The sequence below is a fragment of the Mobula birostris genome, chromosome 6 (assembly GCF_030028105.1).
Source record: "Mobula birostris isolate sMobBir1 chromosome 6, sMobBir1.hap1, whole genome shotgun sequence".
Classification (NCBI taxonomy): Eukaryota; Metazoa; Chordata; class Chondrichthyes; order Myliobatiformes; family Myliobatidae; genus Mobula; species Mobula birostris.
In genome coordinates, this window is record NC_092375.1 from 419,285 (window position 1) to 443,546 (window position 24,262).

The 24,262-nt window shown below is 43.0% G+C and overlaps 1 protein-coding gene across 1 annotated transcript in view; it reads left to right on the forward strand.

Annotated features, from left to right (window-relative positions):
- The window catches only part of pde9aa (phosphodiesterase 9aa), a 267,251-nt gene extending 255,324 nt beyond the window's left edge, over window positions 1-11,927 (forward strand). Inside the window, exon 21 of the mRNA XM_072262191.1 lies at window positions 11,848-11,927. The gene's annotated coding sequence lies outside the window, so the exon portion shown is untranslated. The remainder of the gene's footprint in view (window positions 1-11,847) is intronic.
- The last annotated feature ends 12,335 nt before the right edge of the window (window positions 11,928-24,262 follow it).

The following is a 24,262-nucleotide window of genomic DNA, read 5'->3' on the forward strand; positions in this document are numbered from 1 at the left end:
GAGAGGTTGCTGAAGCGATAATGGATGTATTGGTCATGATCTTTCAAGAATCACTTGATTCTGGCATGGTCCTGGAGGACTGGAAGATTGCAAATGTCACTCCACTTATTAAGAAGGGAGGAAGGCAAAAGAAAGGAAATTATAGGCCAGTTAGCCTAACCTCAGTGTTTGAGAAAGTGTTGGAGTCTATTACTAAGGGTGAGGCTTCAGGGTACTTGGAGACTAATAATAAAATAAGTTAAAGTCAGCATGGTTTCTTTAAAGGGGTAGGGTTAGGGTTGCTTGACAAATCTGTTAGAATTCTTTGAGAAAGAAACAAGCAGGGGGAACAAAGGAGACAGTGGATGTCATTTATTTGGATTTTCAGATGGCATTTGATAATGTGCTACACATGAGGCTGCTTATATCCTATGGTGTTACAGGAAAGATGCTGGCATGATAGAGGAGTGGCTGACAGGCAGGAGGCAGTGAGTGGGAATAAAGGGGACCTTTTCTGGTTGGGCACCAGTGACTAGTTTTTCTCGGGTCAGTATTGGAACGGCTACTTTTCTTGTTGTTTGTCAATGACATGGATAGTGGAATCGATGGTTTTGTGGCAAAGTTTGTGGATGATATAAAGATAGGAGGAGGGGTAGGTAGTGCTGAGGAAGCAATGCGATTGCACAGGACAGACAAATTGAAAGGATGGGCAAGAAAGTGGCAGATTGAATACAGTGTTCGGAAATGTATGATAATGCATTTTTGTAAAAGGAAAAATAGTGCAGACTATTATCTAAATGGAGGGAAGGTTCGAACATCAGAGGTGCAAAAGGACTTAGGAGTCTTCATGCAAGACTCCAAGAAGTTTAATTTACAGGTCGAGTCTGTAGTAAAGAAGGCAAATGCAATTTATTTCAAGGGGAATAGAATATGAAAGCAAGGAGATAATGCTGAGTCTTTATAAGACACTAGTCAGGCCGCACTTGGAATATTGTCAACAGTTTTGAGCCCCATATCTCAGGAAGGGTGTGTTGTCATTTGAGAGGGTCCAGAGGAGGTTCACAAGGATGATTCCGGGAATAAAGGGGTTAACATATGAGGAGTGTTTGGTAGCTTTGGGCTGATATTCACTAGAATTTAGAAGAATGCGGGGGGATCTCATTGAAACTACCGAATGTTGAAAGGACTAGATAGGGTGAATGTGGAAAGGGTGTTTTCTATGGTGGGGTTATCCAGAACTAAAGGGCACACCCTCAAAACTGAGGAGAGATCTTTTAGAATAGAAGTAAGGAGGAATTTTTTTCAGCCAGAGTGTAATGAATCTGTGGAATGCTCTGCCACAGACTGCGGTGAAGGCCATGTACGTGCGAATACTTCAGGCAAAAATTGATCATTTCCTGATTGGTCAGGACATCAAAGGATGTGGTGAGAAGGCAGGTGTATGAAATCGAATGGAATCCAGAATCAGCCATGATGGAATTACGGAGCAGATTCAATGGGCTGAATGGCCTAATTCTGCTCCTATGTCTTACAGTCTCATGGTCTATAGTTAGAGCAGTGAAAATGGCTCCAGAGGTTGTGTTGTGTTCTTTCTGTGAAGTGTAGGAGACCTCCTGCCTCGCGGATAACCACATCTGCAACTGGTACACTGAGTTGAGCTCCTCAAAACATGCTAAGGATGGTCTTAAGTAATTTCGGATTGAGGCCCTTCTCTAGCCTTGCTGAAATCCTCCAGCATTTTGAATGTGTTACTTTGGATTCACAGCATCTGCAGAAACTCCTGTTTTACACTTCTAATGATGTGTCTTCATTTAGGGTTGTTCAAGGAACAGTCTCTCAGCTGCAAGTTGCCTCTCTGAAAGTGATCTGTATGACCGAGGTTAGACATTTGCCGGCAGTCAGATGCCAACCTTACTATTGCCTGTACAATGGGGGGAACATCAGCTCATCTCCTGCAAGCACCTCCTGGTAGTTCAGCTGTTTCTTCCTGTGGCAACGAGGATATGACTCCTGGAACCCTCAGTGGCGATGTGGCACATGGAGCCTGACAAAGGAGGCCCCAGGGCCAGCAATCTATTCTCATTTATTATTTGATGTTCCAAGTTGCTCACATCTTCCTATTAGATATTTCATATTTGGTCCATTTATTTTATAGTAATTCCAGTCACTGTTAAAAGTTAAATTTTCACAAATATTTGTAAAACATTTTTCTTGAGCTCACGTGTTTCAGGGTCTTTCTTCTTTGGCTACTGGACCTGTTCCTGGTGTTTGGTCTGTTTCCAGAGATTTGACTGGGCATTGTGACTCATTCCTGGGGATTGGTCTGGCTCCGAAACCCATTTCTGGGGATTGACTGGGCCCCATGACCATTTTTGGAGATTTGACTGGGCCCACATGGCCTGTTTCCATGTGTTTGACTGGGCCCACATGGCCTGTTTCCATGTGTTTGACTGGGCCCACATGGCCTGTTTCCGTGTTTTTGACTGGGCCCACATGGACTGTTTCCGTGTGTTTGACTGGGCCCACATGACCTGTTTCCGTGTGTTTGACTGGGCCCACATGGCCTGTTTCCGTGTGTTTGACTGGGCCCACATGGCCTGTTTCCGTGTGTTTGACTGGGCCCACATGGCCTGTTTCCGTGTGTTTGACTGGGCCCACATGGACTGTTTCCGTGTGTTTGACTGGGCCCACATGGACTGTTTCCGTGTGTTTGACTGGGCCCACATGGCCTGTTTCCGTGTGTTTGACTAGGCCCACATGGACCGTTTCCGTGTGTTTGACTGGGCCCACATGGCCTGTTTCCGTGTGTTTGACTGGGCCCACATGGACCGTTTCCGTGTGTTTGACTGGGCCCACATGGCCTGTTTCCGTGTGTTTGACTGGGCCCACATGGACTGTTTCCGTGTGTTTGACTGGGCCCACATGGCCTGTTTCCATGTGTTTGACTAGGCCCCCCATCACCTATTTCTCTGCAGCCTGTTTCTGGGGATTTGGCAGGTCCCAGTGGCCTATTCCTGGGTGTTTGATTGATCCCCACAGCTCACTTCCAGTGATTTGACTGGGCCCAGTGACTGTTTCCAAGGGTTTGTCTGGCCTCTGAGAATCATTTCTAGGTGTTTGACTGGGCCCTGAGACCCGTTTCTGGAGATTTTTTTCCGGTGACATGGATGTTTAGTTTCAGGAAAAGCTGTGGAAGTGTCATTTGTATTTGAACCCATCCATTTTGATTGGGTTTGCCTCTTCATTAATCAATTCAAATGATACCAAACTAAGCTTTGTTTATATTGAAGTAACTTATTCAATGTTTCTTTCTATTTTAAAATTATTTTTGGTAATATCACTCATATGTATTGTTCAAAATAATATATAAATAGTCAAAACTCTATACCAGAAAGCAACACGCACAACACGCTGGAGGGACTCAGCAGGTCGGGCAGCATCCACAGAGAATTTTGTGTCTATACCAGAAAGGATGTCTATAGTGCCTGTTATAGAACTATCGGCATTCCGAACCCTTAATCCAAAGAAGTGAGTTGAATTCCGTTCTGACAGCGGATGAACTTACCGTTAAGTCATAAATAAAAACAAAATGTTAAAAAGTTTACCTCAATAATAGTACCCTTAGAACTAGATTGTGTAAAATGGATAAAACCAGGAGACATAGGAGCAGAATTAGGCCATTCAGCCCATCGATCCTGGATCCCACAACCCCATACACATGCCTTCTCACATATTCTTTGATGTCCTGACCGATCTTCCACCGTAAATAAACCCACAAGTAGGAGGGATAAAGGGGATGTAGTAGATGTTGTATATTGGGACTTCCAGGCCTTTGACAAGGTGCCACACATGAGGCTGGTTACCAAGTTAAGAGTCCATGGTATTACAAGTTACTGGCATGGTTAGAGCATTGATGATTGGCAAGAAGCAGCAAGTGGGAATGGTGAATTAGGGATGGGCTTTCATGATGCCATGGCAAGTTTCATCCGTGTCCCCAAACAAATGTAAACTCAGAACTCGGTTCTTTTTTGTTCTGGGGGGGAAAGCAAATTAAGATGTGAGACAGCGGCTGCTCTTTTGTATCTCTGCCTAATCAACAATAAAATGTAAACTCTGTTAACCATAATATTAAAAAAGCAAAATGCTAGAAATATTCAGCAGCTTCTCAGAATTATGGTAGCAGATGATAATTAAAGGCTTTGAACCAACAGGCACAACCTTAATCACTACACTTTGATCACTAAAATGTACTTTCCATTTTTTTGTTCCAATTGTTTCTTCTTGTAAAAATTGTGTATAATTTATATTGGTGTTTTTCTTGTGAATACTATTTACAAAGTCCTAGAGCACAGATACTGGCCCTTCAGCCCAACGAATCCATGCTGATCACGGTGCCCACCCAAATAATCCCAATTTGCTACATTTAGCCCACATTCCTTTAAGCCTCTTCCCCTTCATGTACTTCTCCAAGTACTACTATTGTACCTACTGGCAGCATATTCCAAATACTCAGCACCTTTCGTGTGAAAGTCTTCCCCCTTTACCCTAACCCTAGTTTTGGTCACCCTGCCCTGGGGAAAAGAACTTTACTGTCCACCTTATCAATGCCTCTCATAAGTTTTAAATTTTGATAAGGTAGTCCCCTCATGCTCTGAAGTTCCAGGGAATAAAAAATCTATTCTGTCCAACCTCACCCTATAACTCAGGTTCTCGAATCCTGGCCACAATCTGTAACCTTTTCTATACTCTTTCTAATTTAACTACATTTTTCCTATGACAAGGTGACTGTACCATACATACTGTCTGAAGTGCAACCTGACCAACAATTTATACAACCACAACATAATGCCCTTACTCTTGTATTCAGAGCCCTGACTGATGAAGACCAGTGTGCTAAATGCCTTTTTCACTTTCCCTTCTAACTGTGCTACCACTTTGAATGCACTATGCATTTGTACTCCGAAGCTCCTCTGTTCCAATATACTCCCTTGTATCCCGCCATTCATAGAACATAGAACATAGAATACTACAGCACATTACAGGCCCTTCGACCCACAATGTTGTGCCGACCCTCAAACCCTGCCTCCCATATAACCCCCCACCTTAGGTTCCTCCATATACCTGTCTAGTAGTCTCTTAAACTTCACTAGTGTATCTGCCTCCACCACTGACTCAGGCAGTGCATTCCATGCACCAACCACTCTCTGAGTAAAAAACCTTCCTCTAATATCCCCCTTCAACTTCCCACCCCTTATCTTAAAGCCATGTCCTCTTGTATTGAGCAGTGGTGCCCTGGGGAAGAGGCGCTGGCTATCTACTCTATCTATTCTTCTTAATATCTTGTATACCTCTATCATGTCTCCTCTCATCCTCCTTCTCTCCAAAGAGTAAAGCCCTAGCTCCCTTAATCTCTGATCATAATCCATACTCTCTAAACCAGGCAGCATCCTGGTAAATCTCCTCTGTACCCTTTCCAATGCTTCCACATCCTTCCTATAGTGAGGTGACCAGAACTGGACACAGTACTCCAAGTAGCAAATGTTATGCTGGTTTGACTTTCCAAAATGCATTACCTTACACTTACCTGTATCTGTATTGAAATCCTTTTGACACTCCTCAGCCAACCTCCTGAATTGATCAAGATATCCTTCTAGTCTATAACAACATACTTCACTATCAACAACATCTTCCATTGTTGTGTCATCCACACACTTACTGGCCTTGTGCATTTGCATCTAAACCATTTATATAAATAACATGGGTCCCAACACTGGTCCGTGCAGCACACCACTAATCACCTATAACACTGGTCCAATAGCAAGCCATTCAGTAAACCACGAGTCACCAATAACACTGGTTTAATAATGAGCTGTGTGGTACTCCACCAGTCACCAGTAACACTGGTCCAACACAGAGCTGTGCAGTAAACCACTAGTCACCAGTAACACTGGTCCAATACTGAGCTGTGCAGTGAACCACGAGTCATCAGTAACACTGGTTTAATACTGAGCTGTGCAATAAACCACGAGTCATCAGTAACGTGAGTCCCAACTCTGAACTGTATAGTGCTCCACTGGTCACCAATAACATTGGTTCATCTCTGAGCCATGCAGTAAACCACTAGCCACCAATAACATGGATCCCAACCCTGAGCTGTGCAATAAGACCATAAGACATAGGAGCAGAATTAGGCCATTCAAGTCTGCTCTGCCATTCAGTCATGGCTGGTCCTTTTTTTTTCCTCCTCCTCAACCCCATTTCCCAGCCTTAGAACCATAGGACCATAGAACACTACAGCACAGAAACAGGCCATTTGGCCCTTCTAGTCTGTGCTGAAACTTTATTCCGCTAGTCCTATTGACCTGCATCCAGTCCATAACCCTCCAGACCTCTCCCATCCATGTATCTATCCAATTTATTCTTAAAACTTAAGAGTGAGTCCACATTTACCACGTCAGATGGCAGCTCGTTCCACACTCCCACCACTCTCTGAGTGAAGAAGCTTACCCTAATGTTCCCCCTAAACCTTTCCCCTTTCACCCTAAAGCCATGTCCCCTCGTATTTATCTCTCCTAATCTAATCTAATTGGAAAGAGCCTTCTCCCCGTAACCTTTCATGCCACGTCCAGTCAAGAACCTATCAATTTCTGCCTTAAATACACCCAACAAGCTGGCCACCACAGCTGCATGTGGCAACAAATTCCATAAATTCACCACCCTTTGACTAAAGAAATTTCTCAGCATCTCTGTTTTGAAAGGGCGCCCCTCTTTCTTGAGGCTGTGCCCTCTTGTCCTAGACTCTCCCACCATGGGAAGCATCCTTTCCACATCTACTCTGTGTCGGACTTTCAACATTCGAAAGGTTTCAATGAGATCCCCCTTCATCCTTCTGAATTCCAGTGAGTACAGATCCAGCGAGGCCGCTAGTCTTCACCAGCGAGTCCTCCTGCACCAGCTGGCGTACCATCAGGTTGACACGAGCGTTGTTGCGGCTCACATCGTAACCCTTGGCCGACAGCACTTTCTTCAGGACTGTCCTATCTTGTCCTGTGTCACCAAGTACTCCATCACCTCGTCCTTAACAATTGACTCTAACATCTTCCCAACCAGGAAGTCAGGCAAACTGGTCTATAATTATATATACTCCACTAGTCACCAATAACATTCATCCAATATTCAGCTGTACAGTGAACCACCAGTCACCAATAACATTGGTACAACCCTGCGACCATACGGTACACCACCAGTCACCAATAACAAACAAGAGAAAATCTGCAGATACAACACGCACAAAATGTTTGAGGAACTCAGCAGACCAGGCAGCATCTATGGAAAAAAGTTCCATTGATGTTTTGGGCCGATACCCTTCAGCAGCACTGGAGCGAAAAGATCTGAGTAGATTTTAAAGGTGGGGGAAGGGAGAGAGAAACATGAGGTGATAGGTGAAACCTGTAGGGGGAGGGATGAAGCAAAGAGCTGGGAAGTTGATTGGTGAAAGAGACAGAAGGCCACGGAAGAAAGAAAAAAGGAGGAGCACCAGGGGGAGGCGATGGGTGGGGTAGGAGATAAGGTGAGAGAGGGAAAGGGGGATGGGGAATGGTGAAGGAGGAGGTGGGGGAAACTACCGGAAGTTTGAGAAATCGATGTTCATGCGATCAGGTTGGAGGCTACTGAAATGGACTATCAGGTGTTGTTTCTCCAACCGAAGTGTGGCCACATCACGACAGTGGAGAAGGCCATGGATATACATATCGGAATGGGAATGGGAAGTGGAATTAACATGGGTGACCACTGGGAGATCCCGCTTGTCCTGGCAAATGGAGCGTAGGTGCTCGGTGAAGCGGTCTCCTTATCTACATTGGGTCTCATCAATATACAGGAGGTCACACCAGGAACACTGAACACAGTAAATGACCCCAACAGACTCACAGGTTTCAAACAAAAGGGGTAGCCATGGGTAGTCACACGTGTCTCAGCTCTGCCTGCCTCTTTGTGACCTTCGTGGAACAGTCTATGTTCTAAGACTGTTGACCATCCCGCACTTTTCCTACGCTACATTGACGACTGCATTGGTGCTGCTTCCTGCACCCGTGCTGAACTCGTCGACTTCATCCACTTTGCCTTCAACTGCCACCCAGCCCTCAAATTTACTTGGTCCATTTCTGACACCTCCCTCCCTTTTCTCGATCTCACTGTCTCTGTCTCCGGAGACAGCTTATCCACCGACGTCTATTATAAACCCACGGACTCTCGTAGCTACCTGGACAGTACTTTGTCCTACCCTGCTACTTGTAAAAACGCTATCCCCTTCTCTCAATTCCTCTGTCTCCACCGCTTCTGCTGTCAGAATGAGGCTTTTCATTCTGGAACGAAGGAGATGTCCTCCTTTTTCAAAGAAAGGGATTTCCCTTCCTCCACCATCAACACTGCCCTCAGCCGCATCTCTTCCATTTTACTCACCCCATCCTCCCACTACCCTACCGGGGTTTGGGTTCCTCTTGCCCTCACCTACCACCCCACTAGCCTCCACGTCCAGCACATAATTCTCTGAAACTTCCGTCACCTTCAACGGGATCCCACCACCAAGCAGATCTTTCCCCCTCCCACTTTCTGCTTTCTGCTGGGATTGCTCCCTACTCAGCTCCCTTGTCCATTTGTCCCTTCCCATTGATCACCCTCCTGGCACTTATCCTTGCTACACCTGCCCTTACACCTCCTCCCTCACTACCATTCAGGACCCTAAACATTCCTTCAAGGTGAGACGACACTTCACCTGGCCAGTTAGTTTAACATCTGTAGTTGGGAAAATGTTTGAAGCAATCATTAAAGAAGAAATTGAGAGGCATCTGAAAAGAAGTGGATCCATCAAGCAGACATAGCATGGAATTAGCAGATGCAGGTCCTGTTTGACACATTTACTGGAGTTCTTTGAGGATATAATGAGCACAGTGGATAGAGGGGAACAGATGGACCTTATTTACTTGGATTTCCAGAAGGTGTTTGATAAGGTGCCACACAAAAGACTTATCCATAAGGTAAGGTTGCATAGAGTTGGGGGTGACATATCAGCATGGATAGAGGATTGGTTAACCAATAGAAAGCAGAGAGTTGGGATAGATGGGTGTTACCCTGGTTGGCAATCAGTGGTGAGCTGGGCCTGCAACTGTTCACAATATACATTAACAATCTGGAAGAGGGGACCGAGTGTAGTGATCTGCACTAATCTGAGTGGGAAAGAAAATTGGAATGTTGGCCTTCATTGCTAGAGGGATTGAATTTAAGAGCAGGGAGGTTATGCTGCAACTGTACAGGATACTGGTGAGGCCGCACCTGGAGTACTGTGTGCAGTTCTGGTCTCCATACTCGAGGAAGGATATACTGGCTTTGGAGGCGGTGCAGAGGAGGTTCACCAGGTTGATTCCAGAGATGAGGGGTTAGACTATGGGGAGAGATTGAGTTGCCTGGGACTGTACTGACTGGAATTCAGAAGAATGAGAAGAGATCTTATAGAAACATATAAAATTATGAAAGGGGTAGATAAGGTAGAGGCAGGAAAGTTGTTTCCACTGGTAGGTGAGACTAGAACTAGGGGACATGACCTCAAGATTCAGGGGAGTAGATTTAGGACAGAGATGGGGAGAAATTGTTTTTCCCAGAGAGTGGTGCATCTGTGGAATTCTGTGTAAATATATTTAAGACAAGGTGTGACGGGGTCCTGAATTACCCCTATGAACTGTGCTTTTAAAAAGAGAGAGAGAGTTATTTAACACCGACATGTTGTTTTGAAAAGAGAGAGAGAGACGAAGACTAACTGTTGGACTGTCACTTTAAGGCACTGGGAGTAACTTTTGGATTTCTGCTGAGTTGGAGCCGAGCAGCTCATAAGTCGCTATGGTGACCAAGGGTGGCGTTATTTGATGGACAATCGATGTTACAATTTTTTGGCAGCGTGTATATCCTTCTCAAGGACATTTGCCTGCTTGTACATTTCTTACACAGTCAAAGGAAGGAGGAGTTATTTGAATGACAGTTGGTACCCAGTACGGTGAGATAAATAGGAGGTCAGATGATATAGACCTCAGACACATGTTTTGGACACTAGACTCTTGGCAGTGTGGAGGATCAGAGGGATCTTGGGGTCCAAGTCCATAGGCCGCTCAAAGCAGCTACACAGGTTGACTCTGCAGTTAAGAAAGCATAAGGTGTATTGGCCTTCATCAATCATGGGATTGAGTTTAAGTGCCGAGAGGTAATGTTGCAGCTATATAGGACCCTGGTCAGACACCACCTGAGTACTGCACTCAGTTCTGGTCACCTCACTACAGGAAGGACGTGGAAACCATAGACAGTGCACAGAGGAGATTTACAAGGATGTTACCTGGATTGGGGAGCATGCCTTATGAGAATAGGTTGAGTGAACTTGGCCTTTTCTCCTTGGAGAGGCAGTGGATGGAGGTAACCTAATAGAGGTGTATAAGATGATGAGAGGCATTGATTGTGGAGATAGTCGGAGGCTTTTTCCCAGGGCTGAAATGGCTAACACGAGAGGGCACAGTTTTAAGGTGCTTGGATCTAGGTACAGAGGAGATATCAGGGGCAAGTTTTTTGACGCAGAGTGGTGAGTGCATGGAATGGGCTGCCGGTGATGGTGGTGGAGGCGGATACGATAGGGTCTTTTAAGAGACTCCTGGATAGGTACATGGAGCTTAGAAAAATAGAGGGCTATGGGTAACACTAGGTAATTTCTAAAGTAAGTACGTGTTTGGCACAGCATCGTGGGCCGAAGGGCCTGTATTGTGCTGTAGGTTTTCTATGTTTCTATTCCTATTCATTCCAATGTTCAATCTATGTTAACACTATCATAAGCTTTATTGTGAACAAACGTTTTCACAGAAAGGCAGGGAGTAAGTTAAAACGAAATTGTGGGGCCACTTCCCACCCTACCCCATACTGAGTATGACGGGTGCCTGAAAAGCACTGCTAGGGGTGGTGTTGGGGGCCTTTCATGGAGGGATATGGGCATTGTGTATGCAAAAGGGCACATACAGTGCCTATATAAAGTACTCACCCACCTTGGACACCACGTACCTCTGACATCCCCCTTGTACCTACTTCCAAGCAGCTTAATACTATACCCTCTTGTATTAGCCATTTCAGCCCTGGGAAAAAGCCTCTGACTATCCACATGATCAATGCCTCTCATCATCTTATACACCTTTATCAGGTCACCTCTCATCCTCTGTCGCTCCAAGGAGAAAAGGCCAAATTCACTCAACCTATTCTCATAAGGCATGCTCTCTAATCCAGGCAACATCCATGTAAATCTCCTCTGCACTCTCTCTATAGAATCCACATCCTTCCTGTAGTGAGGTGACCAGAACTGAACACAGTACTGCAAGTAACTTTTTTACTACAATCAATTGAAACACCTTGACTGCACAAAGGTTTATATATTGCTGGAACACCTTAACTAATTATGTAACTTCTAAAACCAATTGGCTGTACTAGTGATGATTTGGTGTGATATTAAAAGGGGTGAATACTTATGCAATCAATTATTTTGTTTTATATATTTGTTATTTATTTAGATTACTTTGTAGAAATCTGTTTTCTCTTTGACGCAAGTCTTTTTCTGTTGATCAGTGTAAAAAAAAGCCAGACTAAATCCACTGTGATTCAATGTTGTAAAACAATAAAACATGAAAGCTTCTGAGGGGGTGAATACTTTTTATATGCACTGTAGTTTAATTAGTTCAGCTCAACATTGTGGGCTGAAGGGCCTGTTCCTGTGCTATTCTACCTTGCCAATAGTGTGAAGTTTACAGAGCTATAGTTAACCACTTTTTGTCTTCTTCCTTCCTTGAACAGGGGAAGCATATTTGCAGTTTCCAATCTGCTTGAAAAACTTGAACCAATCGCCCCACCATTTGCTGCTTTTTTTTAAAAAAAGCCTTAGGTACAGGTCAGAGAGAGTGGTTGATTGTCTGCCTTTGGTCTCTTCAGCTTTTCTAATACTGCCCCAATTGCTACAAACTCTTCTATATTTTTAGAAAACAGCAATCTTTGGTATATCTGCAGTTTTGGTTTCCCAATGCTGTGCATCATCACCACTCTATGACTCTGTAAGGAGAGCTTTAGAGGGACAAGAGATTCTGCAGGTGCTGGAAATCCAGAATAACACACACAAAATGCTGGAGGAACTCAGCCAGTCAAGCAGCATTTATGGAGGAAAAGAGTTGATGTTTTGGACCAAGACCCTTCATCAAGACTGGAAAGGAAGGGGGCAGAAGCCAGAATAAGGACGGGGCAGAGGAAGGAATACAAGATGGCAAGTGGTAAGTGACACTAGCAGAGGGGAAAGTGCGTAGGTGGTGGAGTGGGACGAAGTAAGAAACTGGGAGGGGATTGGTGGAAGGGATAAATTGCTGTTGACAGAATCTGATAGGATGGTGGATCATAGATTAAAGGGAAGGAAGAGGGGAACCACACAGAGGTGATGGGCAGATCATAAGGGTGGGGAGGAAAAGAGGGGTGAGAGGGTCACAAGAGTGGAGGAGGGAAATAGAGGGGCGTGTTCACAGGAAGCTAGAGAAATCAGTGTTCATGCCAGAGGGTTGGAGATGATCTGGATGGAATATAAGCTACACTTTTAGTTTAGGAGCTGTTGAATATAAAACCAGTTCCACTGGATGGAGAAGGGTGGTGGTGGAGGGGGAGCTGGTTGGGTCTGTTGTCCAGACAGAAGCAAAGAACTTCAAAGTCTTCCTGATGGGAGATGAAGTCTATAGGGACGCCATCAAGTTCCCAACTTAAGGTACTCACATTTTCCCTGTATCTGGCCTTAAACCTGTCTTATTCATATACTTGACTAAATACATTTTAAATATCATTGTATCTATCACTTACCCTGGCAGTTTGTTCCATAAACCCACTAGCCTGGAAAATTTGCCACTTAAATCCCTTTTACTTGCCCCTCTCACCTAGATATGCACCTTCTAATTTTAGACGTTTCTACCTTGGACCAAAGACTATGAGAAGGCCCTTGAGATCGATCACGTTACTTGGGAACGTACAGCCTTGAACTGCTCATCCTGGTGTAGCCTTCTCAATAAAGACACCACCAAAGCTGACAAAGGATCACAACACTGAAGCAAAAAGGAAATGATAACAGCAGAAAGAACGAGAAGCAGGCACCCCAACTACACGTTTGCCCTATATGTGGGAGGTACTTCCTAGCCTGGATTGGACTCATTGGCCACCTCCAAACAACAAACACACCCACCCAAGGATGACATAGAAAACATAGAAAATAGGTACAGGAGTAGGCCATTCGGCCCTTCGAACCTGCCCCGCCATTTATTATGATCATGGCTGATCATCCAACTTAGAACCCTGCACCAGCCTTCCCTCCATACCCTCTGATCCCCCTAGCCACAAGGGCCATATCTAACTCCCTCTTAAATATAGCCAATGAACTGGCCTCAACTGTTTCCTGTGGCAGAGAATTCCACAGATTCACCACTCTCTGTGTGAAGAAGTTTTTCCTAATCTCAGTCCTAAAAGGCTTCGCCTTTATCCTCAAACCGTGACCCCTCGTTCTGGACTTCCCCAACATCGGGAACAATCTTCCTGCATCTAGCCTGTCCAATCCCTTTAGGATTTTATACGTTTCAATCAGATCCCCGCTCAATCTTCTAAATTCCAACGAGTACAAGCCTAGTTCATCCAGTCTTTCTTCATGACAGTGGTCCTCATTGCTTGTGATCGATGTACACACACACACACACACACACGCACACGACCAACCATCTTATTTATGCCCCTCATGATTTTATAAATGTCTGTAAGGTCTCTCAACCTCCAATGCTCTAGAGGAAAAAGCCATAGCCTACTGAGTCTCTCCTTAAGGCTCAAGTCCAGACAACATCCTTGTCAACCTCTTTTGCACCCTTTCCAGCTTTATGACATATCCTTCCTATACTAAGGCAACCGGAATTGCAGACAGTAACCCAGGTGTGGCTCAATACTGTGAGGGGATCCATTGGAAGTAACTTTGGATTTCTACTGAGTTTTACTTTGGAAACAGCACCGAGCAGCTCAAAGGTTGCTATGGTGACCAACAGGACATTGTTGATGTTACTTCCAAGGACAGGTTGCCTGCTTGTGCATTTCTTCACAGACAAAGGAAGGAGGGACTCTTTGAATGACAGGTGATGCTCAGCCTGGTGAAATAAATAGGAGGTCAGATGATACAGTCCTCAGACACACGATCTGGACACTGAATGAGCATTGTTGTGTCCGCAGAGAAAGTGGGTTTTGGAGGATCGATCCAAATTGCTCTTCCAGCGGTGAAGAAGGGGTTGACTGGTGGGGAGTTGTCTATGTGTCCACCCTTGCCGGGGTGATAGCTCCACCACAGGAAAACCAGTCCCCCTGGTTAAAGTCACAGTTGGTGACTTATGAAGGATTTCGGAGGACGACGAGAAGATTGACGGCATCAGCTCACCTGAAGACTCAACTCTCTCTCTCTCTCTCTCCATCACTATTCAACTAAATACTAAGAACTGAACTGAACTGAACTTTACTGAACATCGTAAGACTGTATCTTTTTACCCCTAGACTTAAAGCTTGGTTTTTCATACATATATATTCCACACTTACTTTTATATAAAATCATTGCTAACCTGTTTGATTTATCTACATTTATATTACTGTATTGCGTAGTTACTAATAAATATTAGTAGTTTATAGCAATACGAGACTCCAAAGTGTTTTCTATTTTTGCTGGTTTCTTTATCCCTGTCACGGGGTATGTGAATTAATTGGGGTCTGCGTCCGCAATATGAACAAATTGGTCTGGAGGCTGGTTTGAATTGATAGGAGGAAAATCCCTTTTGATTTGGACTTTTGATTTGGTTGTGTGGAAAAACAGCAGAAATGGATGTTAGAGACTTTCTGAAATCACCAGACCTGGTGACTTTGAAGTTAATTAAAAAGTATGAGTTGCGGGACATGGCTAAAGAATTGAAAGTTGAGGTAAAGAGAGGTATGACGAAGGTAGAAATTCAAAGGAAAATAGTTGAATATTATATAGATAAGGGAACATTTGATGAGGAGGCGTTAGAGTTGTTCGTGGAAGGTGAATCTACTGAGGATGAGCTTCAGCTTCTGTTGGAAATAGTAAACAGGGAGCATGAATGGAAATTAAAACAGCTCGAGAGAGAGGCCAGAGAGGCAGAGAGACGAAGGGTCCATGAGGCTAGAGAGGCAGAAAGGAAGAGACAGCTTGAGAGGGAGAAATGGCAACGTGAAGATCACGTAGCAGAAAGGCAGAGACAGTTTAAAAGGGAGAGGTTGCAGCAAAGAGGTTTAGTGTTGGTCCCTGATGATTTTTACAGCTCGGAAGGGCTTGTTTCGTGTGATGAATTTAAAAGTTGTGTTCCTGATGAGGTAAGGGCATACCCAGTTGCAGAGGATGCCCCACCCTGAAGAGGTTTGTTGAGAAAGCAGACGAAGAAGTTTTAACCCATGAGGTTGAGTTTACTCCAGAAAGGAGTTGGCCAGAGAATAGCTGGGAGGTTCGAGATGACCTTGAATTTGAAACTGGGACAAGTGATGACAGCCCAGAAGAGGCAGTTGTCCCGATTGAATGTGTTCAGGTTGTTGAAGTACCTGTGAGTTCCCAGGATTCTGAACGTGATGTTGAGGCTCAGTTGAAGTCTGAGGTGCCTGACTTGGTTAAAAAGGAATGCAGTTTTAGTGTGTCAGATGATCTTGGTTCAGTGAGTAAGGGGTTAACCTTGGTACCAGTGGAATGTGAGGATTCTCAGTCATTTGTAGTAGACCGTGTTTTAAAAGCTGGTGAGGTCAATATTGCTGGAAGTAATGGGAAAAGTGCTGTTCCTGGACTTTTGGATAAAGTGATGGAAAAGGTTGGATTGGTTGCACGACCTTTGACCCTGCTTGCAGGACAAAGGCCTGCTGAGACAGGATGCACTAGTTTGTTGAATTTTGTTTGGACATTTGAGTACCTGCAAGGTCATGATGTTATTCAGAGTGATATTATGGAGAGGAAGAAGAATTGTTGTGGTTTTGGAGTGGAAGTTGCTATGGATATAAGTCGAAGTATAGGTCGTAATCAGATGGGTAGTTTATTTGGTCTCTTTCATAATGTATACATGATTCTGATCAGCCTGATGATTGTACTGAGATTAATAAACAATGGAGGCATGTTGACAGCTGTCCAAGATAAGAGTATTTCAGCAATTCAGCTAATGAGCAAAGCTGCTGTTGAGGCCTATAGCAAGACCAGAGGTTTAAATTATAATGATGTGACACAGACTTTTCTACCTTCCAGATTTCAGCAGGACTTGGAGGGTAGTATAGCTGATAAGGATAAGGTGTATAAGAAAGGTTTGTCTTTGCTGAGAAAGGAATGTATCAAGGAACAGAAGTGAGATTCTGGAATGGTGGCTTTAAGGGAGATGGCTCTCACAGGAGAGTAGGTACAGAGAGAGTCAGTGGGATGTTACCTTAAAGATGGGGTGTTGATGAGAAGGTGGAGATCAGCCACAAGTGCCTGCAAGTCATGTGGTGGTTTTGAAAGGTTACAAGGCTGAAATTTTAAACATGGCTTACAGTGTGCCTTTAGGTGGACATCATTGTGTGAGAAATGAGGAAAATTGGAACGAGGGGGTTCCCCTTTTCTTATTTATTGTTGGAGATCCGATTCAGAAGGCAGTGAAGGGTAATTTGTTGGAACCTGTGTTCAGTTACAGGCCAAAAGGACCTTTGACCCTACTCAGAGAACTGGGATTTAGTAAGCTTTGTGACTTTGCTAAGGAAAGTTTACAAAATGGTCGAGTCAAAATAAGACACTTGTTTACTGGAATTGCAGCTGGGACAATTGTTGTAGAACAAAATGGAGTTGTGAAATCTGATAATGGAATGGAAAGACATGTTTACTCATTGAATCTAGACTCACCCAGATGTCAGAATTCCATTGTTTTGAAAAATATTACTGATAAGTTGGACCCAAAACCGAAAAAACAAGTAAAAGGACTAATTGGTGTTTTGAAATGGTGCACAGGTGCAGTGCATCACATCATTATGAATTCAGCCCAGCCTATGAAATGGCATCTTCACAGAGTGAACTTTGAGGAAAGTAAAAGGGTTGAACAAGGAATTAGAAACAAGAAGGAATAAAGAAAGAGAATGGATAACTGTATTGATAGAGTGGGGAAGGCTAAATACCTTATTAAGATTGAGTTGTTAAAAGGATACCGGGGTGTTCCTTTAACAGAGAGGGTTAAAGAGATACCAGCATTTGTGACATCGTGTAGACTGTATGAATACAATGTTTTACACTTCGGGATGAAAATTCTTTTAGAACCATTTCAAAGAATAATCAATTCTGTGATTGGAGGGTTAGAAAACAGGGGCTTATATCGATGATTTGGTGGTCTGGAATGACACGTGGGAAGAGCATATTGCAGCTGTAGATAAACGGTTTGACAGACTTTCCAAGGCCAGTCTTACTGTGAACCTCGCTAAAAGTGAGTTTGGCCACGCTACAGTCACATATCTGGGGTATGTGGTGGGCCAAGGCCAGCTGGCTCCTGTACTGGCCAAGGTTCAAGCGATTGCTGAAGTTCCTGTTCCAACTAGCAAGAAAGCTTTGAGAAGGTTTTTAGGAATGGTTGGGTATTATAGAAAATTCTGTAAGAACTTTGCTGACATTGCTCTCCTCCTAACAAAACTCCTAAGGAAGAGTCAAAGATTTGAATGGAGTGACCTTTGCCAGGAGGCATTTGAACGTCTGGAAACCATCCTGTGCTCAAAGCACCTGACTTTTCAAAGCCATTTTCCATAACAACAGGTGTTAGTGACGAAGCTGCTGGGGCAGTACTGTTACAGAAGGGAGTGGATGACATTGAACATCCAGTAGCTTATTTCTCAAAGAACTTTAATGTACACCAGAAAAATTATTCAACTGTTGAAAAGAGTTATTGGCACTTATTCTGGCTTTACAACATTTTGAGGCCTATGATCAGAGACCTCAAAACCTTTCTGTTGCTCAGAGACCACTTGTGGTTTACATGGGTTATAATCCGTTGATGTTTCTAACTAAGATGAAGGATAAAAATAGAAGGTTGTTAAATTGGAGTCTGATATTGCAGGAAGATGACAAAAATCAAACATGTAAAAGATACTGATAATATCATAGCAGATTGGTTATCCAGATGTTAAGTTGGAAACTGTAACCATTTTTGCTTTGTCATCTGATGTTTTTCCCTGTATTGTTTAAAACCCTGTGATGGACATTTTTTAAAAAATCGTCTTCGACAATTTTTTTCCCTGAGGTAAGGGGTGTGAGGGGATCTAGGAGTGCCCCTAATAACTGTTTGAAGAGAGACAGAGAGAGTTATTTACCACCGATATGTTGTTTTTGAAAAGAGAGAGAGAGAGGGAGAGAGGCAGAGAGGGAGGGGGAGGGGGAGGGGGAGGGAGGGAGGAAGATTAACGGTTGGACTGTCACTTTAAGACATTGGAAGTAACTTTGGATTTCTACTGAGTTTTACTTTGGAGACAGCACCGAGCAGCTCAAAGGTTGCTATGGTGACCAATGGCAGGTTGTTGATGTTACTTCCAAGGACAGGCTGCCTGCTTGTGCATTTCTTCACAGACAAAGGAAGGAGGGACTCTTTAAATGACAGGTGACGCTCAGCCTGGTGAAATAAATGGGAGGTCAGATGATACAGACCTCAGACACAGGATCGGGACACTGAATGAGCATTGTTGTGTCCGCAGAGAAAGTGGTTTTTGGAGGATCGACCAGGCGGATCGATCCAAATTGCTATTCCAGCGGTGAAGAAGGGGTTGACTGGAGGGGAGTTGTCTATGTGTCCACCCTTGCCGGGGTGATAGCTCCACCACAGGAAAACCAGTCCCCCTGGTTAAAGTCACAGTTGGTGACTTATGAAGGATTTCGGAGGACGACGAGAAGATCGACGGCATCAGTTCACCTGAAGACTCAACTCTCTCTCTCTCTCTCTCTCCAACACTATTCAACTAAATACCACGAACTGAACTGAACTGAACTTTACTGAACATCGTAAGACTGTATCTTTTTACCCCTAGACTTAAAGAAGCTTGGTTTTTCTTTTTTTTAAAATTTTATTTTTATTTGGATAAGGAATTCACAAATATCATGTACTTTTTTCACACATATAACCTTTTCCATTTTTTTATATGTATAAAACTATAATTATTTATACATTCTTAAGTACACATTGAGATGATATAAAAGCAAATTAGACACTTAAATAGATAATTATGTACTGTGGTAATTCTAATCTATTAGGCTAAGTAATGGTATTAGTTGTTAAGAAAAATGGTAATAGTTTCCATATAACTCATCTGGACCATTTCCACTGGTTCAAAATGTTGTATATAAGCCTATGTAACGTTGTAGGTGTTTATATCCTAATTTGTTCATGCTTGCTCCTGCCCGCAGACATAATTATCCAATCCCTATGTACTTATTTACTTAATTTTTTCATTTTTTATCCCTTTCCCAAATCTTTCCCTTTACTTGTGTTAATTCTCTATTTTCCAAAAGAAAACAAAAAAAAAAGACATTTAGACTAGGGGTACTTACATTAGCAATATTACTGTGTTGATGAGAAGAGCAGTATAAATCATTAGGAGAGTCATCTAAAGTCTGCTCGCATTGGGGTTATATATTCAATCCATTTATTCCAGATTTGATAAAATTTTTCTTTTTGAATTCTCAGGGGGTAAGTCAACTTTTCCATTTTAAATATTTCCAAGATAATTTCGTGCCAATCTTCTAATGTAGGTGGTATTGGATTTAGCCATTTTCTAGTGATTGATTTCTTACTTGCCGCTAAGAGGGCCTGCAGCAACTTTATATCTTCCTTCTGTTCAAGAAACAATACATGCCCCAAATAGAGCGTCTCAAAGTTCAGAGGTATCTGGGACCTAAGTACCTTAACTAATGTTCTATGAATACCTTCCCAATATAGACTTAATTTAGGGCAATCCCAGAAAATATGAAAATGATTTGCCTCCTTGGAGCCGCACCTTCTCCAACACGTCACGTTTGTATCTTTATATTTTTCCTGATATGGGGTCTTGAAGTATCTTATAATGTTTTTCCAACAATGTTCTCTCCAAGTCAAAGAATTAGTCGAGGATCATTGAAAGCTGCAGATTTTCCCCCAAGCCTCCTCTGAAAGTACCAACCCCGCTTCTTTCTCCCACTTCTCTTTAATATACAGTGTATTTACATCTTTAGCATGGGAGAGTGCATTATATAATCGAGAAACTGATTTACTAGGTATTGAACTGCAAGCCGAATTCAGAATCTTGAAAAATTCTAATTCTACTGTTGATAGGTCTGTATATCTACAACTCTGGTTAACATAGTTTCGTACTTGAAGGTACCTAAAAAAGTCATTGTGTTCTAGGCCATGTTTGTCCTGCAGGATTTGGAAACTTTGTAATACTCTTTTATCTATAAATGAGAGGTAGGTTGTAAGACCTTTCTTTATCCATAGCTGAAGCTTGGTTTTTCATTTATCTATTTCCACACTTAATGATTTACTTACTTACATATATAATCATTGCTAACCTGTTTGATTTATTTACATTGATATTTACTGTATTGCATAGTTACTAATAAATATTAGTTTACAGCAATATGAGACTCCAAAGTGTTTTCTATTTCTACTGGTTTCTTTATCCCCGTCACGGGGTACGTGACAATACCTTGTGTAGCTCTAACATGACATCACAACTGCCCTGACCGATGAAGGTGTTTAAAACTGTTGTCTAACTGCCCCAACTTTCAGAGATACTGCAAGAGAACACAAAGAAATCAGGAGAGCTAAAAGACAGCCTGAAGTTGCCCAAGCAGACAAGGTGAAGGAGAATCCTGAGGAATTCTACAGGTATGTTAAGAGCAAAAGGGTTGCAAGGGACAAAATTGTTCCTCTGGAAAATCGGAATGGTAATCCAAAGAGCTGGGGGAGATCTTAAATAATTTTTTTTTTGACATCTGTATTTACTCAGCAAACAAGACACTGAGTCTATAAAAGGAAGGCAAAGTGGCATCAACTTTGTGGACCCTCTGCAGGTTACAGAGGAGGAGGAGTTTGCCGTACTGAGACAAATCCCCAGGCTGTGACACGTGCCTCTCTTGAACCCTATGGGAGGCAAGTGCAGAAGTTGCAGGGCCCGAGCAGAGATATGTAAATTATGCTTAGTGACAGGTGAGGTACCAGAGGATTGGACGATAGCTAATGTTGCTGCTCTATTTAAAAAAAGGTTCTAAACATAAACCAGGAAATTATAGGCCAGTGAGTCTGACATCAGATGTGGGAAAGTTATTGGAAGCTTGTTTTCAACCAAACTTATATAGTTTTCCAAGGAAGTTACCAGGAAAGTGGATGAAGGCAAGACAGTGAATGTTGTCTACATGACTTTAGCAAGGTATTTGACAAGGTCCCGCATGGGAGGTTGGTCAAAAAGGTTCAGTCATTCTGCGTTCAAGATAAGGCAGTAAACTGGAATAGACATTGCCTTTGTGGGAGAAATCAGACAGCGGTAGTAAATGGTTGCCTCTCTGGCTGGAGCCCTGTCTATTGGAGTACCATGGGGGTAGGTACTGGGTCCATCGTTATTTGTCATCTACATCAACAATCCCAATACTGTAATAACATGGTTAACTTGATCAGTAAATTTGTGGATGACACCAAGAATGGGGGTGCAGTGAACAGTGAGGAAAGGCTATCATGGCTTGCAGAGGGATCTGCATCAACTATAAAAATGGGCTGAAAAATAGCAGATGGAATTTAATGCAGAAAAGTGCAAGATGTTGCACTTTGGTAGGATAAACCGGGGTAGGTCTTACACAGTGAACAGTAGGGCACTGAGGAGTGTGGTAGAACAAAGGGATCTGGGAAAACAGGTCCATGATTCGTTGAAAATGGTGTCACGGGTAGATAGGATCATTAAGAAAGCTTTGGCTCATTAGCCTGAGTCATGTCATCTGTAGAAATTCTCTGATGACTCAGCAATAGTTGGCTGTATAAAGGGAGGAATGGAGGATGAATACAAGGCCCAGGTGGAGAAATTTGTCAAATGGTGCAAGCTGAATTATCTGCAGTTCAACATTAGTAAGACAAATCAGATTTATTATCACCGGCATGTGACGTTAAATTTGTTAACTTAGTAGCAGCAGTTCAATGCAATACATAATATAGAAAAGAAATAATAAATAAAATGAAAAATAATAGTAAGTACATCAATTACAGTAAAGTTATATTGAATAGATTTAAAAAACATGCAAAAAATAGGAATACTGTATATTTCAAAAAGTGAGGTCATGTCCAAGGGTTCAATGTTCATGGCAGAGGGGAAGAAGCTGTTCCTGAATCGCTGAGATGGTGATGGACTTTAAGAAGACTAAGCCTGCATTGCTGTCTGTTACCATTGATGGTGAGGACATGGATGTGGTGAGGACCTACAAGTACCTGGGGGTGAACCTGGATGACAGACTTGAGTGGAGCACCAGCACAGAGGCTGTGTACAACAGCCAGAGTTGCCTCTACTTCCTGAGGAGACTCAGGTCCTTTGGAGAATGCAGGCCTCTCCTTCACATGTTCAACCAGTCTGTTGTCACCAGTACAACTTTCTATGTGGTAGTGTGCTGGGGCAATGGCATCAACACGGGTGATGCCAGCAGGCTCAAATAAACTGATTAGAAAGGCCGTCTCTGTTATAGGAGTCAAACTGGACACAGTGGAGGCTATGGTAGAACAAAGGACCCTATGGAAAATCCTGGTAATTCTGGACAATGTTTCTCACTCTCTGCATGCCACCTCGGCTGAACAGAGGAGTATTGTTAGTAATGGACTTAGACAACTGTGCTGCAGCAAAGAGCGCTACATGAGGTCATTCTTATTGTCAGCCATGAGGCTCTATAATGAGTCAACCTGTAGCTGGGGAAGTGATGACCCCCTCCTGTTAGACTGTTTGTGGTAACTTATTTCTTATTCTTTCTACTTCTCTTCGAATATTTATACCTGTGCATTTCTAATGCTACTGTGACAGTGTAATTTCCTTTTGGATCAATGAAGTATCTGTAAATCAAAGTATTGATTTCAGGATGTGGAATGTTATGTTGAAGTTGTATAAGATGTTGCTGAGGCCTAATTTGGAGTATTGTGTGCGGTTTTCGTCACCTACCTACAGGAAAGATGTAAATAAGGTTGAAAGAGTACAGAGAAAATTTACAAGGATGTTGCCAGGTATGGAGAACCCAAGTTTATAAGGAAAGATTGAATAGGTTAGGACTTTATTCCTTAGAACATAGAAAATTGGAAGGATATTTGATAGAGATATACAAAATTATGAGGGGTATCTACAGGGCTTTTTCCACTGAGGTTGGTGGGATTACAACCAGAGGTCATAGTTTAAATATGAGGGGAAACTTCTTCACTCAAAGGGTCATGACAGCACAGAATGAGCTGCCAGCACAAATGATGCATGTGAGTTCGATCGCAACATTGAAGTGAAGTTTGGATAGGTACATGGATAGGAAGGTGTGGAGAGCTATGGTCCAGGTGCAGGTTGATGGGAGTAGGCAGCTTAAATGGTTTCAGTATGGACTAGATGGGCTGAAGGGCCTGCTTCTGTGTTGTACTTTTCCATGAGTCTACCTGTAGCACTAGTTTCCTCCGTGGTACTGCACTCTCCAGGGCCATACCATGTACTGTCCAAGTCCTGCCCTGGCTTAACTTACCAAAGTGAAACACCTTGCACTTGCCTGATTCCTTCTGCCTTTCTTCAGCCCACTTCCCAAATTGGTCTAGAACCCCTTGTAAACTTAGATAACCATCTTCACATCCACGACATCACCTATTTTGATGTAATCTACAAACTTACCAACCACATTAATAATACTCATCTAAATTGTGCCTGACAATGAGTGAACCCAGCAATAAATCCTGCTGCACACCATTGGTCACAGGCTCGGATCTGAAAAACCAACTTCCATCTCAACAACCACGCTCTAACTCCTTCCAGCAAAGCCAGTTTGTTCCAGAACTAGTACCATTCTTTACATTGTACCAGAGAGAGACTCGCTTATGCCTAGGGTTTCCTGTTAGCTAGAACTGTGTCTATTTATGCCAATGTTACATTCTACATCATAAGCTTTTTTTTTTTATTCACTTCTTCACAGGAATTTGGATGC